General features: G+C 37.9%; 1 protein-coding gene across 3 annotated transcripts in view; it reads right to left on the bottom strand.

Moving 5' to 3' along the window:
- Cont (Contactin) overlaps positions 1–4,654 on the bottom strand; it is a 63,570-nt gene extending 58,916 nt beyond the window's left edge. For all 3 annotated transcript variants that reach the window (XM_076201436.1, XM_076201438.1, XM_076201439.1), the window contains exon 1: positions 4,530–4,654. The gene's annotated coding sequence lies outside the window, so the exon portion shown is untranslated. The remainder of the gene's footprint in view (positions 1–4,529) is intronic.
- Positions 4,655–17,539: the final 12,885 nt, after the last annotated feature.

The raw sequence follows: 17,539 nt of genomic DNA, 5'->3' as shown, positions 1-17,539 counted from the left end.
CCAACCAATTCATCACATTAAGATGATATCAGTTTACCCTACTTATATAAAGTACAAACTACTCTTTTTTTATTTGCAAATTTCAATTGAGTAGTCTATAAGTTCTATAATTATGAATAAAGCCTATTTCTTTAATGTTTACAAATAAGAAACTTGTACAGATTTTAGCTTTAACCTCGTTATTAACGTAATAATACTGGTACATTCAAGGAACATATGAAATATTTTGTTATAAGAAAATTTTATAGATTGAATTTTTAATCTAGTTATTAACGTAATAATACGGGTGTATTCAAGGTACAGTACATATATTTTGTTATATTCTTGAAAGCTTTGTCTGAATTTTTACCATTACAGTAATTGGCAAGCCAACAATAGCTGTAAAATACTGTCCATAGATGTGCACTGTGAACTAATTTATTGCTATTGTGCAAATAGAAAGCAGTAGGTCTCATTATTCCAAGTTTAAAAAATCTAAAAAATTTGATACGTTTTGTGTTGAGAAAATTTAATAACCGTCCAGTATAGAATAGTTTTATAGCTAGTTACATTATATGTACCATTTATAGAAGTTTCCAGAATGTAGTTTGTATTAATATTTCATTCATTCTATACTATGGGAGTTATAGCCAGTGGAATGTATTTCTATTTTTTAATAAATACTCAGTAAATATAATTATTAATTCAAATTCCTGAATAATTTGTCAACTGTCAAGTGACAGAGATGATTTGTATCTTTAGATCATTTAAACTAGCTACTTTACCTTTGTTGACAGTCTAATTAATTCAAATTATGTTAACATCTAGAACTCCATCACAGTGTAGACAACAGTATATATCCACTACGTATGCACTATGCACGTACGTCTTCATGTATGTAAAAGTCAAAGGAAGTGCCCTGAGATAAACTTTGACCAGTCTCAGAGGCCAGATAGGAATGACATTAGAGCATATGTCATAGCATTTGATGATGACTGAAAAGGGGAGGAACAACAGCAGATATGAACAGTGTGCACAGGGGAAGGTTGTCTCTCTCTTTCCTGAACTGATTCCTGGTTTTTATGATAACATGGTGAAATTAATTCTGCAGTAAGTACTAGGTAGGGGCTCCTCCATTAACCTTTCCTCATCATGATTTGTCACATTTTTTCCTAATATTGTGATAGAAGGTTTATGAGATTGGACAAATGAAATAACAGATTATTTCTTTTTTGGGGGGAGGGGAGGGGCACAAAGGAAAAAGAAAATATCTAGCTTGAAGTGGCAACTCTGCCATGACAGATTTGAAAGTGCTCATAAGCTGGTAGATGACCATGAGCATAAATAATACCATTATATATTTGATATATATATGTTTACACGAATATACGTGCTTGTGTGCATATACATATATAAAGCTGGTTGAGTGTATATGTGAGTATATTTATCATACAAGTGAATGTTTCACGTAAAAAATAATATACATGAAAAATATTTATAAAATGCTTGCTGAATAGGTGTGGAAGGCTGGTATATGGATCTGCAGAATAGATTTCCACATAGGGGTCAAGGAGTTAAGGAGTCGGAATCGGGAGTCAGAGTCGGAGTTGGAGTAATCAAAGGAGTCGGAGTCGGAGGAATCAAAGGAGTCGGAGTCGGACCCTATATCATCCGACTCCGCAGCCCTGCTTGAGGTGAATGACGAGGACATCGACGAGTTGATTCAGGAGCACCACGAGGAGCTTTCGACAGAGGAGCTGAGGGAGTTGGAGGCGATGCAACACACGGCAGTGCAGGAGGAGTTCAGTAAAGACGAAGAGGAGGCAGCCATTATTCCGACAGCCCGAATAAAAGACATTTTAGGAAAATTCTATGAAGTTTCGGAATTTGTTGAAAAGAATCACCCAGAAAAAGCGTTCACTAGTCGGGCTATCACTCACTATGATGATGTTTGCCTTGCACATTTTCAAAAGATTGTTAAAAGCCGACAAAAGCAAACGACCTTGGATCGGTTCTTTACAAAACGTCAGGCAAAAACCACTGCTGAGAGTGAACCTAAACCGAAGAAGGCGAAATGTGACAATGATAGAAGTTAAAACAAGAGAAAAATTAAAAGCAAAAAAGAAGAAAAAAAAAAAAAAAAATTATTCTTTACATTCTGTACAACTCATTTTTATGTTTATTGTGTAGTAATTTAATTCTAACATGTATTTGTTACAGGTTTTGATGCATTTTTGTAATTTATATAAAAAAAATTATGTCCGATTTTTAAGGGGCTTGGAACCGATTAGGGCATTTATAGGGTAAAAAGCGTTTCTACTTACGAAATTTTCACATTACGAAACAATTTCCAGAACGAATTAATTTTGTAAGTAGAGGTAAACCTGTATCTTTTAGATGTGCACATCTATACGATATGTCAATAGAAAATTAAATACAATATTAATTTCGTAAATTATGATATATCAACATAACATACATTTTCCTTTGCAGAAAAAAAAAGCTAAAATTGTAGTCTTTTCGTCTTGGGTAGGCTACATAAAGGGGACTTAATGTGGGCAAGATAAACTCCAAAACCGGAGTTTCTTCTATTTTATTACAAAGTAATCTGGTTTAATATTAACAAACTATATATGGGCCCTGTGGGCAAAATACAGGAAAGTGTCAGGCCTTGACCTCGGGCACACCTGGCCGGCAGGCTCTAGACCAGCTCAGCTCTCCTCTTGGTTACATTATCGTCAGTTAATATAGGGGGTCAGTGGGTTGTTGTAAGTAAGGGTGTTAGTCTCGCTATTCTATACATTGGGGTCAGTTTTATATATGGGGGTTTATCGTACAGTTGGTGGGTATGGTTAGGTATGTTATATATATGTTAGCTTATGGGTAATATAATAGGGGCAGTTATAATAAAGGGAGTTTAATCAGGCATGGATAAACACTTTTTAGTGCGAATTTATGATTTCAATTATATTTGTGAATTATATATCATTTTACATACAATTACAAGCAAAACAGACTTAGGTTTCTGGACCAATCTCCAACCCAATAGCATTATTCTTGGGGTTAAAATATGGGTTATAGGTTCAGGCTCCCCCCAAATAACATTTCTGGATCTGAGCCTGGGTTTAATGGGTTTCTCTGGTGACATTGGGCATCTATATCTTGTTTGTCTGATTTCTGCTGCGTTAGATGATTTCTGTGGTAAGGTGGTTGTTCTGGGAAAGCAAGGTCAGCTAGAGGGGGAGGTAGTGCCATGTTGCAAGCATGTGGATCACGTGCGTGGTAGGTGATGGTTAGTAATGGTTATGAAATCAATTACACTACCAAATGGAACTGCATCAATAGATTTGAGATGCCATATTATCATTTATCCAGTCATGTCATTTTCACAATGGCTTTAACATTGTTTGCCGGGTTTTCTCCCACTCCAAGTGATGCCACCATGTTATATTTTAGAAAAAGTACTACGGAGCTGAAATTCATACTTTTCTTCAAGCTACGAAACTCTTCTACACCCTGCAGTTTAATTGGATGCCAAAACTGGCTGTCAACATTCCTGATGACCTCTAGAATTATAGGTACTGGGTTACTAAATCCAAATTAGGTTAGGTCAAGTAAGGTAGGTTACATTTGGTTAGACTAGACAAATTTATCACACTTTAATTCTTTTGGCCTCCCCATTTATTAAAACAAAGATGATATCTATGCAGTCATCCTGGCTCCATTCGTTTGTGTATCACTTTTAGCAACTTTTTCCGTTGACTTCCAAGAAAAATTATTACATTGTATTATGATTTAAAAATATTTAATTTCCTACTGCTATATTGCACAGGTGTGCATTTCTAAAAAAAAAATTACATATATATATATATATATATATATATATATATAATATTATACATATTAAACAAGCTGTTCTCCAATAACAGCTACACAAGAGCATTGCCACATAAACCATAATCACCACATTGTGAAAAATATCAGACGTCTAAAATCACCAATGGTAAAATAACATCCATATAATAATGAACTTATGAAGGCATAGAATTTGACATTTGTGAATTTTCATCTCATTCAATCACAAACCAATTTGCAGAGACAGACATAGGTTGGATTTGTTGCTTAAATCACATTAAGAATAGGGAGAAAATTATGTTTCACGAAAAAATACTGGGCGCGAATGAATCTTCACAAATTGAAATTCCGATAGCATTACTGTTACACCTGCCAGATTCCTGTTATTGTCTATTGAGCAACTGGACTGTAAACAAGGGGGTAGACTAAATTAACAAAATAAACGTACTTCAGAACGCGTTAAATTTACCAGTAGTGCTCCAAGAATTGGTACTCAAATTTTCTGATATAAGCTGGTTCAGACTGTCACAAATTTAAAATTCGTAGGACGTTATTTACCAAGTTTCCTGGATCTAATCTACATATAACCAATCACATTCATTCCTACCACTTGTTTACGCCAAATTCGCATGAATGAGAAACCATAACGTTAAAAGTGTTTTCTTTGAGGTAATGAAAGACATATTAGTACCTACCAATTTAGATAAAGTGCATTACTTCGATGATGAGTTACTGACGACCTTTTACCTGCCACACCTTTCTAAACCTCGGCGTTGTTTGAAAACACTTGTCGTCCTGTCGACTTTATGTGCGTTTAAGAAACCATGGCATTCTTTTCCTCACCCCTATTAAATTTTGAAGTATGGGTATAATACAACTTAAACTACAAACTCTATTTAGACTTTTATTATCAACATTGACAAAAATAGTATTCATATTTGTTTGCACCGGAAATTATATGTGCATTTGTCATAAGTGAATCGCAAGGTCACATTAGTACCGCCATATTTAAACGCTATGGGGTTGTAAGCTCAAGTCAATGCATTATCATATTTCCTAAAAATCTGATCTAAATATATTCAGTCCCCTCTTTTCCTATCTTGTATTCCACGTATATGTTTCATACATTGCCTGCAAATAATCACTCCTTCGTACAATGCCTTTGCATTCATCCCGAACTTTCTTTATTCTCTAGTTCACCTCCACACCCATTCCTCATTTCAGTTTACCTCCCACTAAAGATTTTTCCGTGTTTCCACCTTTCTCTACTACTACGCCTCCTTCCATTTTCTAAACTTTCGTTGGTGATCCTAATCCTAACCCCGGCGTCAGCGCTGCCCTCCAAGCTCCCGGTCCATTTCTCCCGAGCCACGACCACCAAGAAACCCCTAATCGCTCGCAATTCGCCCGATGGCAATAGCCCTCTTTTATACGCTACTATCTTTTCATTTTCTTATAGACATTCTTCCCCTCCCACAACAACCGATCCCGCGCAAGCGAGGTGGTCTTTCCTAGAGATTCAGATTCAGATTCAGATTCCTTCATTCACCGCCTCATGCGACTTCAAATTCCAGAGCTGAGCGTGTTACCGCCAGACAGATAGTGCGTTACCGAAAAATCTGGGGTGAATTTCCGTCAATACGTATTATATACATGTGTGTGTGTGTGTGTGTGTTCTTAAAATTACCTACTTCAAAAATTTTCACCCTTCAGTCACATACGCCTGTCCTTTCCTGTTCATTTCGTCACTTTATTTTTGTCTGAATTCTCTCAACTTTGTTTTCTTCACATGCCCTTTCAAAATACTTTCGAGAACATCCAAATAAGTTGCAATTATTTTTATTGTAATTATTACTATTTATAAACCACCTCAAATGACAGCCATTCAAGAATGAATTTTGAATTTATTTAGAATCTGTAGACACAGTACGTGCAGTTGTGTGATTTGCATCTTTCTTCCTTTTGTACTGTAACCTTTCCCAAAGTGATATAATCATAAATATAATTCAACCCATGCTAACCGTACGTAATTTAAACTAACAATCTAGCTTAATCTATATTTCCAAAAAGGTAATTCTGTCTCTACCCAGAATGTACCTATAAGAAAATTAATAAATAAACAGAAAGTGAGGGAAATACTGTCATCTAACAAAATTAGACAAAGGATGCATGTTACCAAAAATACTTCCAAACAGTTCCGAATAATGCAGCACAGACATTTATACAATTGAAGAAACATTGTTCTCATTAAAGATAAACTCTTGTTACAGATCAAGCTAATGCCAAGTTTAAGAAGTGCTTCTAAAGTCGTATTTCATCAGAGCACAAAAAAGATAAAACCGGCACCAAGTGGCTCAGCAGTGGGAATGTTACATCTGCCTTGTATTCCTGTCTGAAAGTGGTGAGGAGCTCTTGTCAGTGGCAAGCTTGTCAGGACCAACATACCAGGAGGTAAATTGTAGTGTTCTGGTAGCTGTTGATTGGAGGTGACAAGGGTACTATCGCAAATAAATAAATAAATGATAAATGACATGTAATTTAGGCATTATAAGTTCCAATTATGTAAGGGCACAACGATACACTCACTTCTAGTGTGATTAACTTGTGTGAACATCCTGGTATAACTTGCTATGCATCAGTACTTAAATTTGGATAACAGAGTGCATTATGATGCAAGCAGATTTAGTGCATCATGTCGTCTTGGCAACAACACCTAGAGAAGCAAAGAACTACTCTTTCAGTGAGGTCTTGGTTACAAAATAGGATGAGGGAGTCATATGAGAGGTACAAAGAAAAGAAAAGAGAAGTAAAGCAAAAGGTAAAGGAGGCAAAGAGGAGAGCAGATGTGAAGTGGGGTAAGAGTATGACAGAAAATTTTGAAAGTAATAAAAAGATGTTTTGGAAAGAAATTAAGAGAGGAAGAGGAGGCGAATCAAGTAGAGAAGAAAAGGTAAAAGGTGCAGATGGAGAGATGATAATGGAAGAGAAGGCAGTAAGGGAAAGGTTGGCAGAATATTTTAGGGAGTTGCTAAATGTGAAGGAGGATAGGGAGGGAAAGAGAGTTGTAGTGGGAAATGCTAAGAAAATGACTGTGATGAGTGAGGAAAATGGAGGAGAAATAAGGAAGGATGAAGTGAAGGCAGTTGTCAAGATGATGAAAGCTGGTAAGGCACCTGGTCTGGATGGATGCCATGCAGAATGTCTAAAAAAGGAGGTACAGTGATGGTGGACTGGCTGATGAGGTTATTTAATGTTTGCTGGAGAGAGGGTAGAGTGCCGGAGGACTAGAGGAGTGCCTGTATAGTTCCACTTTACAAGGGAAAAGGGGACAAATGTGAATGTAGTAGTTTCAGAGGGATTAGCTTGTTAAGTGTAGTTGGGAAGGCTTATGGGGGGGATCTTGATTGAGAGGATTAGGAGAGGAAGAGAGGAAGTAATTGGTGAGGAACAGTGTGGATTTAGGACGGGTAGAGGTTGTGTAGATCAGATCTTTGTGGTAAGACAAATATGCGAGAAAGCTATAGGAAAGGGGAAGGATGTTTTTTGGGCTTTTATGGATCTGGAAAAGGCTTACGATAGGGTAGACAGAAAGGCACTGTGGGAGGTACTGCAGATATATGGGATAGGAGGAAAGCTTCTGGGAGCTGTCAAGAGTTTTTATGAGAGTAGTAGAGCTTGTGTCAGGATTAGAAATGGAGAGAGTGAGTGGTTCGAGGTAAAGGTGGGACTTCATCAAGGATGCGTTATGTCGCCCTGGCTGTTCAACTTATACATGGATGGGGTAGTGCGAGAGGTAAATGCAAGGGTAGTGGGTCAGGGATTGGAGATGGTTAAAGAAAATGGAGAAAAGTGGGAGGTGAGCCAGCTGTTGTTTGCTGACGACACTGCGCTTGTGGCAGGATCGGAGGAGGGACTGAGGAAGTTGGTGACAGAGTTTGGGAGAGTATGTGATAGAAGAAAGCTAAAGATAAATGTGGGTAAAAGTAAGGTGATGAGATGTACAAGGGGTGAAAGTGGCAGTAGACTGGAAGTGAGCATTAAGGGAAAGAGACTGGAGGAAGTGGATCGTTTTAGATACTTGGGTGCAAATGTGTCAGGAAAAGGTGGAGTGAAGGTGGAGGTAGAATGTAGATTGAGAGAAGTGAGTAAATGCCTTGGTGGATTGAAGAGTGTAATGAGGAAGAGACATTTGGGAATGGATGCTAAGAGGAGACTGTATGAAGGAGTGATTGTGCCAACAGCACTGTATGGGGCAGAAACATGGAACATAAAGAGAGGAAGAGAGAAGGAGTTTGAATGTGTTTGAAATGAGGTGTCTGAGAAATATGATGGGGGTTACTAGGCTAGATAGAGTGAGAAATGAGGTGAGGAGAAGAACGGGGGTGGAAAGGGAGTTGGGAGATAGGGTTGATGAAAGAGTATTAGGATGGTTTGGACACATGGAAAGAATGAGTGAAGAAAGACTAGTAAAAGAGGTATGGAAGGCAGATGTGGAGGGAGTGAACATGAGGGGACGTCCTAGGATGAGGTGGATGGATGGGGTGAAGGGGGCTTTGGGAAAGAGGGGAATGTCTGTTTAGGAAGGACGGAAGACAGGGGTGAATGGAGAATGGTTGTATATGGATGATGTTGTGATGCATGAAGTGGAATGGGATGGGGGCTGAGGTAGTATGTGTGAGCAAAATTTGACGCAGCCCGAAGGGATTTCTCCCCGTCTTCTCCTTTTATGCACTGGGGGGACGGAGAGGGGGGTCGCCGATTTAATGAAGCGGCCTTGCTGTGGATGTGCTGTGTCTGGCGACACTGCTCCTGACCCAGGGCAGTGGACAAGGTGCAGGGATGACCCGTCATCCAGGAGGTGCTAAGATAAGAGGGAGGGTGGAGGGGTGTGGAGTGTATTTAGGGATGGAATGGGTGGGAATGATTTGATACCTTTTCCTTTTTGGCTACCTCCCTTGTAAGGGGGAAAAAGCCTTGGTATATGTATGATGTATGTATTTATGAAATTCTATGTTATGGTCGCTAATATGGCACCTTCCTTTCACAGGATGGCAGTCTTTCAATACCCTTGTCACAGAGCTCATTTGAACAGCCATACAAAACTGTGATAGAAGGAATAGATGTGTGTGATGGATGTATACTGTTACTGAAAATGTCAATGAATTAGTTCAGTACAGTAAACAGATGACCTTACTGAGGCCTTTAGAGCAATCAGTAAGCAGCACAACAGTAATGTAATGAATGAGTCGCCTCTTACAACTTCATCTCCATCACCCATCTTGACAAGTCCGGCATCTTCTAGTTCAATCCTGCCAGAATCCCAAGCCCAAGGTCACGAATTGTCTCAGAATGCCATGAGGAAGCGAAGTGCGAAGGTATGTGATACAGCACTCGACTTTTCATTGCAGATGACTAAACATTCATCACCAACGCCTTCAATCTCCAAGAGCATTACAATAATGGTAGGAAGTGCAATACATATAGTTCCTCTACAGCTGCAAGTACAAGTTGGCTTTGCTATTATGCAAAGTGCACATCAAATATTTGAGGACTTCAGAGAAAAACACAATTTCTAATAATGCCAAAAGATCTACCAAGTGAGAATCAACACCGTGTGAGATCGAAACCTTTATTGGTACGACGTTCCGCTGGTTACAGCTTTTTCAAGTACAGACATATGGCAAACACTCTGAGTACATATAGGCCGACGGGGAAGGAACTGGGAGAGGTTATCAGGGAGGGGTGGGTGGTAGGTGGAAGGGCGGAGGGTGTGTGTGTGAGAAGGGGACGGGTGGGACTTGGTGGAGAAAAAGGAGGACATTTCGGACAGTTTGTTGAAATGGACTAAGGGTGACATTTCATACATTTGTATAATGCGGGTAACAGATGGATGATAGGAGGGGCGATGTTGAACATGCCTCTGTTCTGCTCAATGGTTTTGAAGCTTTGAATGGCGGCCGCTTCGAGGCATTTCCTCCTCACCCTGTCTGGTTCACTAAAAAGGAGCTCTGCGTTATCCCAATCCATCAGGTGGTCGTTGGTGTTCCGGTGGATAACACAGGCGTTGGTGGTTATGTTGTTCTGGGAATCGTAGCGATGCTCCCGGATCCGGGTCTTCAGGTCACGGGAGGTCTCTCCGATATATACTCTATCACATCCAGCACAGGGTATGCGATAGACACCAGCGTTTTACCCCCACATTTCATCCTGGCTGTCACTCCATCTAGAGAGCTCTTTGATAGGCCTGCTGGACTGGCCCACTACCTGAATGTTACAACGCCCAAGTGTCCGGGTGAGGGTGGTGGTGACACTGCTGGCTGGAAGAACACAGGCGTTGGTGGTTATGTTGTTCTGGGAATCGTAGCGATGCTCCCGGATCCGGGAATGTTACAACGCCCAAGTGTCCGGGTGAGGGTGGTGGTGACACTGCTGGCTGGAAGGATAAGCCTCCTAGCTGGATCTTTCGTAGGCTCCCGGATCCGGGAGCATCGCTACGATTCCCGGAACAACATCCCCACCCACGCCTGTGTTATCCACCGGAACACCAACGACCACCTGATGGAGCATAATTGTCTTAGCGATACTTAAACTCTCGGCGGGTTTACTAAGTCTAGAAGTTACCGGATAGTGTGGCGATATTTTCGTCTCTTCTTGCTGTTCAACCGGTGACTTGTGTCCCATTGTGACCGAGCTGGATTCCGAAGGCTAATTATGCTCCGAAGCTATCGATACACAACAGATACTGTCAGGCGCGGATAAAAGGGGGGGGGGGCAGGGGACCTGAGCCCCCCCCCCCCAACGCCCCGAGTATGGTGCACTCATCTCGAGTTTGATTCTCCTTGGATAAACACTTTTTAGTACGAATTTATGATTTGAATTATATTTGTGAATTTTATATGATTTTACATACAATTACAAGCAAAACAGACAGGTTTCTGGACTAATCTCCAAGCCAAAGCATTATTCTTGGGGTTAAAATATCGGCGTGTTTCAAGTACCGGTTATCGCTTATCGGTTCGGCCTCCCCCCCCCCCTAATAACATTCCTGGATCCGCGCCTGGATATTGTCACACCACAACATGTTTTCGGCCTAGACAACGCTACAGGTTCCCGTGCTTACATGGCAACTCCTACCCGTTACTCCCTTTCTCAGCCCTCGCCCTCCCAGAGGGGCAGCAATTCGCGCTATAATAAAACACTACACAGCTCCTTAGCAGTGAACAGGCTGTTTCTTCCAAGTAATATAATATTTGTATAATATATAAACTTAAATATCAATATAATATTTTAGGTGTCTTCACTGAATCCTGCTATAATGAAGACGCACATTCATATACTACAAAAATATGAGAAACACTTAAGCATTACACAGGCGTACCAACAGTTTCCAAGTCTTTTGAACAATGTGTCAGAGTTTAACATTTACTTACGTCCATTTCCGTACGATTTCTTACCGATACTTTTTTGAGTGACTATACTTTGTACTCAAACTTTTGAATTTTCAAACTCTTTGAGCATTTTGTAATCTTTAGAATAATTCCTGGTACTACATCCATGTATTCAGTTAAAGTAGTTATTAAAGTTTTATTTCTATTTCCTTATCTCTTGTTATGATTAATGAAATTGGGTTCACAAACCCTTTTATTCGCCCCCCGAACACACATATGTCTAAAGGATGTTAAAAATACAGTTTACCAAATAGATACATAAATACCTGGGATAGTTTAGGTGATATAACCCAAGCTGGAAAAATCCACGAGTTCAAATATAAACATGATAACTGGAAATCAAATATATAAATTGAGTTGGACCTGCACATGACCTTGAAGCTATGTAAGATAAATTGGAGAATAGGAGATGGGACCTAACAAGCGTTGCTCCTTTCCTGTATGGTACATACCCCTGTCAAGAGTTTTTATAAGAGTAGTAGGGCTTATGTTAGAATTGGAAATTGAGAGAGCAAGTGGTCTGAGGTAAGGGTGGGGCTGCATCAGGGATGTGTCATGTCGCCATGGCTGTTTGATATATACATGGGTGGGGTGATATGGGAGGGTAATGGACAGGGGACTGGAGATGGATAAAGAAAAATTGTTCTTTGCAGGCATATTTAGGCAGATTGGTTTAAGCACTTGGTAAATTGTTTGACTCATCTCAATACTGACTCGAAATCAGTATGCCAAGGGTTTCTGTGTTTCAACTAAAAAAGGTAACGGTACATCAATTAAGAAACACTTGCTGAAAACATACCAAACCTTAGAAAATAGTTACCATTGGACCACATAAGAGAAATTAGTTGGTTATCGTCCTTGCTTCTGGGAGGAGGCGGATTGGGTGGTCTTTTTTTTCGAAACATGTGCATGAAACATGCAAACTCATCATTTAAAACTTTGACAAATGATTACCTGCATGACTTGAAGTGTCCCATCAAACTTTCCATGAGAGAATTCTGCATAGAATTAAGGGATGTGTTGGCAATGCTCAGTCCATACTTAAGAGGGTAAAATTGCCTTCTTGCGCTTTGCCAGATAAAACAAAAGCCACAAAAATGCCGTAAACCAAACACTCCATCACTTTCATCGAGTCCGCTATTCATGTATTGCGTCGATTGGTACCGAGGCGCATTCTAGCACCTTCGGAAGGCTCGAAACTCGAGAGGCGCAATATTTGAAATTGAAAGGTCTGAACGGTTCATTTTTTTTTTTTTTTTGCGTTAGAGAAAAAAGTAGAGCCGTTTTCTTGGGTCGGGCGGGGACCTAGCTAATTTCTTATATGGCCTTACTTTATGTAATAGTAATGTACTGTCACGGCGAACCGTGACACCCCCCCAAAAAAAAAAAAAAAAAAAAAATAATAATATACACAAACATATATATCTATATACATATATAGATCAACAACAACTCCGATGCTGGAGGGGGCGAACTGACATAACTATAAATGAGAACTGGTTACTTTTTTTTGGCACATTACTTTTCATAAAACAGAGTATAACATAATTATGAGAACCGTAAAGGGTTATCCTAGTCTGATGCAAACACGTTGCAACAGCATAAGGCGTGGGGTTATTGCCAGCTTCCCTTTTACATCTCATTTCCTCTCTCTATATCGGACGTGGTCTCTTTACTGGTTCTGACTTTAACTCTTACCTTTTAAAAAGGGACAATTTGAAGAAGACTTCAATAACTTTGTTAGGCCGTCTGGCAGTGCTTACATCTTTTCACCCTATCGGACCACGCGGGCGCGAGAAAAACAACGAAAACGCTCTTGATGCCTTGTCGGATAGCGAGTGTAGGAACATAAATTTGAAATAGTAACATTTTTACATGTGTTTGTTGACGAGTAAAGTCCTTTTTATGGATTTCATAATAATGTTAATGATTACAATAGTAATTTAAAGATATTAGAGCTGGATGATGAATCAATTTCTAAGTACATCCAAAATATTAGAGGGATAGCTTTTCACCCTCACAGATAATGCAAATACAGTTGCTAAATACGCCAAATGACTTGAATCATGAGACAGGGTAGATACAAATATCACAGAATCTACTAAAATACTTATGTAACAACACCTTTAGTGGGTCAAGTGTCCATCAAATGTACAATTAAATTCATATTTTTAGTGTGTGAAGTGCATCCTTCTTAGAGACAAAAGTACTCCTTTCTGATGTATTCTAGGTTAAATCACAAGGTTAAGCTTGTATTATGGCATTTACTCTTCCATCAGTCTTAACACGTTTTTTTCTCATCATATACAGTTTTTCATTCTGAGTAATTTAAACCCTTTATAATGCACCGCAATTTATTTATAAAACTCAATGATTTTTAAATTTTATGTATTTTGGGGGGAAGCAAGGTTTGGTTAGGTTAGATTGGTTTGGTTATGTTAAATTAGTTTCGTTAGGCTGGGTTAGGTGGTGGTGCTTGGCTCACAATCCCTTTGGATGGAAGCAAGGTTAGTTTGGTTGATGTAGGTTAGATTGGTATGCTTAGGTTAAGTTAGTTTCGTTAGGTTAGGTTAGGTTAGGTGATGGTGTGTGGCTTGCCATACTGGACACTGGTGGCATTTGTAAACATCGGCGAATACAAGACTGGCCGAACAGTGTGCTGCTGTGCGCAGTGATGAAGTCAGTCAGGTATCATGTGGACAGCGAGTTTAGCAAAGCGGGAATGGCTGCCGATAAAACAAGAAACTGGTGGTGCAACTTTGTTCGTGTGAACCCCGCTCAGATCCTTATCAGAATTAGACACAAGCGTAGTGCTATTCAAGGTCGTTTTACTTCCCTTATCATCTGTTACTTTATTGCATCATACCGACAAGAGACTACGCCCCGTCTCTTTTTTTCGTACACTTCACTAATTTTTAGATTTATTCACATTTTTAGCTTGGGTATTATCATAGTCTAGGTTATTGGAAGAACTGATGCATGAGTTTGGAGTGCTGTGATTCTTGGCATCCCCTCAGACCACTCTTTTCAGTCAGTTGTCTACTTTTTTCAATGAACTAGTTTATTTCTTATATCATTTCTTTATCCGAACAGTGAAAGATTTCCTTTAAGGATCGCCAATGATTTGTACATCTCGCCCACAATCTTGGTGATATCTTCGTCGCGTGATAAGTTATTTATATCTAATACTCCCAGGGTTCTTCACCCTCCACTCACTCGACACCCATTTGAGCTATGTGTGTTCTCATGGCTGACTTTCATTCTGTTATGAAAACGGTATCTAAAGCCTGTAGAATTTTCCAACTCAAAGGAGCACGTGACCTGTAATGATTCCTAGGAGGGAACGCGGTTCGACAGACACGTGTTTAAAGTGATGTGTGAACGGGGTATTTGGGGGGTTTAACCAACGTGTTCGACAACCAAATACCCCGTTCACATGTTCACACATCACGTGTCTGTCGAACCGCGTTCGACGAACCGTTAGACCTCTAATGGCTGTAGAGCAGCCCATCGGGAACACCACTTTCCACGATACCAATCAAACAGAAACAAGCCAATATATGGACGTCACACACGCACACAATCCATTCAGAGGGAGTAAATAGTGAGTAGTATGGGGTCAGGAAATGTAGATGTGTGGATCAGATTTTTGTGGTAAAGTATATTTGTGAGTAGGTTTTGACAAAAGTTAAGGGTGTTTTTTTTCGGGAGGGGGTTAATGGACATGGAGAAGGCTTATGAAAGGGTAGGTAGGAAGGCACTGTGGGAGGTATTGCAGATACATGGGACTAAGGGAAAGCTATTAACGTCAGTCTTTTTTTTTTTTTTTTTTTTTTTTTTTTTACCAGAGTAGTGCAGCCTGTGTTATAATTGGAAATGGAGAGAGCGAGTGGTTTGAGGTGAAGATAGGGCTGGGTCATGTCATTATGGCTGTTCAATGTGTACATGGATGGGGGTGGTATGGGTGGTAAATGCGAGGGTAATGGGCATGGGATTGAAGAGTGTTAGGGATAGTGGGTAGAAGTGTGAGCTGAGCCAGTTGTTGTTTGCGGACGACACTGCGTTTGGGGTAGGCACAATGGAAGGATTAAGGCAGTTAGTGACGGAGTTTAGGATGGTTGATGGTAAATGTGGGTTAAAATAAAGCGATGAAATTTACAAGGGGAGAGGATGGCAGGGAGTTGGAAGTGAGTCTTAGAGGAGAGAGACCGAAGTGGACAGTTAAAATTATTTGGGGTCGTATGTGGCAGGAAATGGAGGAGTGGGGTGGAGGTAAGTTGTAGATTGAGAAAAGCAGGTAAATGTCTTGGGGGAACTGAAATGCGTTATGGGAAATTGGCATCGGGGAATGAATCCAAAGAGAAAATTATATAAAGGGGTGATTGTGTCGACACTGTATGAGGCGGAGATTTAGAATTAAAAAGAGACAGATATAAGTTTAAACGTGTTTGAGATGAGGTGCCTGAGAAGTATGATAGAGGTTACAAGGTTGGGTAGTGTAAGAAATGAGGCGAGGAGGAGAGCAGGGGTGGAAGGGGAACGGCAAATAGGGCAGATGAAAGAGTATTGGGATGGTTTGGACACATGGAAAAGAATGAGTGAAGGCAGATTAACAAATAGGGTATGGGAAGCAGAGATGGATGGACTAAATTTGATATATATATATATATATATATATATATATATATTATATTTTTTTAGGGCAGAATATTTTAGGGAGTTGCTTAATGTGAAGGAGGATAGGGAAGGAAAGATTGCTGCAGTGGGAAATGCGAGGAAAATGAGAGTGATGAATTAGGAGAATGGAGAAGTAAGGAAGGATGAGGTGAAGGCAGTTGTTAAGATGATGAAAGCAGGTAAGGCACCTGGTCTGGATGGATGCTATGCGGAATGTCTGAAAAAGGGAGGTACAGTGATGGTGGACTGGTTGGTGAGGTTATTTAATGTTTGTTGGAGAGAGGGTAGAGTGCCGGAGGACTGGAGGAGTGCCTGTATAGTTCCTCTTTACAAGGGAAAAGGGGACAAGTGTGAATGTAGTAGTTTCAGAGGGATTAGCTTGTTGAGTGTAGTTGGGAAGGCTTATGGGAGGATCTTGGTTGAGAGGATTAGGAGAGGAACAGGAGTATATATATATATATATATATATAATATATATATATATATATATATATATATATATATATATACAGACTATATATACATATATATACATACTATATATATATATATACATACTATATCTATATATATATATACATACTATATCTATATATATATATATATACATACTATATCTATATATATATATATATATATACATACTATATCTATATATATATATATATATATATATATATACATATATCTATATACACACTATATATATATATATATATATATATATATATATATATACACAAATTTATATATCTATATATATACACTATATATATATATATATACATATATATATATATACATATAAATATATACATACTATATACATATATATACATATATACATACTATATATATATATATATATATATATATATATATATACATACTATATATATATATATACATATATATATGTATGTATATATACTATATATATAATATATATTATACTATATATATATATATACTATATATATATATATATATATATATATATGTATATATATATACTATATATACTATATATATATATATATACATACTATATATATTATATATATACATACTATATATATATATGTATATATACATATATATACTATATAAATGTATATATATTATATATACTATATATATATTATATATATACTACTGTATATATATTATATATATACTATATATATATATATATTATGTATATACATATATATATATATATATATACTATATATATTATATATATACATATATATATACTATATATAATATATATATATATACATATATATACTATATATATATACATATATATATTATATATATATATACATTATATATATTTATATATATATATATATATATATATTATATATATATATATATATGCTACATATATTATATATATATACATATGTGTATACATATGTATATATATATATATATATATATATATATATATACATATACTGTATATATATATACATATACTGTGTATATATATATATATATAGATATACAGTATATACTATATATATTATATATATATACTATATATATTATATATATACATATGTATA

This window comes from Oratosquilla oratoria, chromosome 18, assembly GCF_046742065.1.
Source record: "Oratosquilla oratoria isolate Oo_2021 chromosome 18, ASM4674206v1, whole genome shotgun sequence".
NCBI classification, from domain to species: Eukaryota; Metazoa; Arthropoda; class Malacostraca; order Stomatopoda; family Squillidae; genus Oratosquilla; species Oratosquilla oratoria.
This window is presented reverse-complemented; position numbering and strand designations above follow the sequence as displayed.